A 3062-nucleotide genomic window follows, 5' to 3' on the forward strand; every position below is an offset into this window, starting at 1 on the left:
ACAAGACTATGCAAGGATGGATATAAGACATGTCAAATTACACGAAAAATATATAGGGGCAGATAGGCTAAAATGTAAATCATAGTATAAAACATAAGATAACTAAAAATTTAGAAAATTGTATAGTCTAAAATATAAACCACAATGTAAACCCAAATGTTACCTTGTTTGAAAGCTATTGTCTCAATATCTGTACATCAGTTTCAGGCAATAGAGTATGAACATGTAAAAAGATTATTGCTATGGAAGGGCAAAGGTTTTATGTTGGAAATGTGGGAGTACTGTATATTGTATATATGAATTACTGTGATCTAAAGCTTTTGTGAAGATAAGCTTAATAATTAGGAAAAAAAAGAGAGGACATAGATGCTGAGGAAAAGATGGAAGAAGATGCCTTGCCAATTTGCATACAGGTTAATATTTATTGCAGTAATGGAAAGCAAAACATCAAAAACGAAGATTTTGCATTTTTAAATTTTTTGATACCCCAAATTATTTTTACCTTAATTTTTCCAAATTAATATGTATTCTATATCTAATCTTTAAACTCATCACTATATTCCATTTTACTTTTAAAGGAACCTGGCAATATATTGTGCTTCATTTTTGAAGATGTTTTGGATCACAGAGAGGTTCAACAATGGCAGGGAAGGAAGACTTGTGTGGGATGTTACTGACAAGAGACAGATGGTTGTAAGGGAGTTCTCTGGGGCATATATTCAGGGTACATAAATATGTTTGGATATTTTCATAGGGGTTACAATGAAAACAACAACTGAGGGAGTGCTGAGTTCCTAGCCAGAGGAGCTCTATCACAGTCCCTAAAGGAACAGCAACAATCCCCCAAGTGCAACGGCAAAGACCAAAAAAGAAGGAAGGTCCAACAATGAGCCCTTGATACTAATGACTATGCTTGTGAGCCTGTGCACCTGAAATAAGAACAAGGACTAGAGCTGCAGGATGCCTAAGAGTTACCTCCTGAGAGCTTCCATGTTGCTCAAATGTGGCCAGTCTCAAAGCTAAACTCAGCATGTAAATGTATTGCTTTCCCCCAGCATGGGACATGACTCCTGGGGATGAGCCTCCCTGGCACCAAGGGATTACTACCAAGTACCAGCTGATGATGTAACTAGGAAATGACCTTGAATAAAAGGGTCAACCCAGACCAGCAGAATATCTCAGTCTGCATATAATATCAGGAGTTTAAAAATGCTTTTTGACCTGAATCAAGGGGGAAATGGAAAAGACAAATGAATTTATATGACTATGAATCTCCAAAAAGAGCCGGGAGGTTATCAGAGGGGTTGCCCTTATGCACAGCTGAGCAGAGTCCCAGAGACAGATAAAGTAGATACAACCCCAGGTACTGGTTCTTCTGAGGGCTACAGAGACCCACAGGTTCTATGGTCATGGCAGATGGAGTTCAGTGCCATGTCACTTTGCCCTACTTTGGAGTTCGTGTTTCTGTGTGATGGAGCTGGACTCAGACGTGATCTTTGTTCACAAGCCTCTCCTGTTACTTTTACCAGACCTGTGGTTGGCGCTGGGGTTCATTGTATACCCAGGTGACCTGAATCTCTGGGCTGACCATGTGATAGCCAGACCCTGAGCCTCAACAGACTTAAGCTCTTACGCTCTGGTTTATTGGACTTACCTCACTCAGCTAACATGGAGCTGAAGAAAGTCAACCACCCCACCAGGGAGCCAACAGTGCCTACATCTGAAAGCAGGAGAATTACATCCAGCATCCATGTGGATTCTAAGCCCCCTCTTGATATAGATGTGGAGTGGATACAACCATTCTAAGGTCCACAGGATGGAAGAATAGTGTATGGATTAGAATGGACTTGCTGATATTCTATTCATGAACTATTGTGAGTAGTATTCGAAGAAAATGTGGCATTGGTGTGAAGAAAGTGGCCATGGTGGCTGCTGGGGGTAGGGAGTGGGAGGAAGAGATGTGACGTGGGGGCATTTTTGGGGGTTGGAGTTGTCCTGGGTGGTGCTGCAGGGACAGTTACCGGACATTGTATGTCTTCCCATGGCCACTGGGTGGACTATGGGAGAGTGTGGGCTATGGTGTGGACCATTGACCATGAGGTGTAGCGGTGTTCAGAGGTGTGTTCACCAAGTGCAATGAATGTCTCGCGATGATGGAGGTGGCTGTTATGTGGGGAGAAGTGGGGTGAGGGGTTGGGGGGTATATGGGGACCTCATATTTTTTGAATGTATTATTAAAAAAATAAATAAAGACAAAAAAGAAAGTTTATAAAGTACTACAGATGTGCAAAAGTTAAGCCAGAATAAAATAGCGGGGCTACTGTCGGCTATTGAGACATCCAGATACTATAAGCAGGGCAAACAGCTCAAGGGTATGGCTCCCTGTCAGTGGGTCCCACTTTGATTTTTATACTCCCTGGTGTGACAGAGTTGGATTCAGTTGTCATTTCCCTACACATGGCTCTTCTGCCCTTCTATTTGAACCTAGAATTAGTAGTAGAGTTGACAGGTATACATCCAATCGACCTAAATCTTTGGTCTGTCCTTGTGCCAGTTAGGTCCTCAACCTCAACAGAATTGCAACACTTACTCTCTAGTCCATTGGACTCACCCAGGACAAATAACAAGGAGTTGATGATGGACAACAACCATCTCAAGGAACAGTCTGCAACTGCAAACAAGATATTCCCACACATCTGCCCCATATGATATAAGCCCCCTCTCAATTAGAGGTGGAGTAGACATAACTATCCCAGAATCCTTAGGATAGGGGAGTGAATGGTGGACTAGAGTAGACTTAATATTGTTCTACTATAGACTTATTGTGATTCTAGCAATGGAAGACCTTTTATCTTTGATGTGGAGGCAGTGGCCACTGGAGGTTCTGGGGAAGGAGAGGAAATAATAGCTGTAATTTGGGGACATTTTCGGGACTTGGTATTTGTCCTGAAAGACATTGCAATGACACATACAGGTCATTATATATCTTGTCATAACTTACAAAATTGTGTGGGATAGAATGTAAACTACAATATAAGCTCTAATCCACACTTAGTGGCAGT

The sequence above is a fragment of the Dasypus novemcinctus genome, chromosome X, assembly GCF_030445035.2.
Source record: "Dasypus novemcinctus isolate mDasNov1 chromosome X, mDasNov1.1.hap2, whole genome shotgun sequence".
Lineage (NCBI taxonomy): Eukaryota > Metazoa > Chordata > Mammalia > Cingulata > Dasypodidae > Dasypus > Dasypus novemcinctus.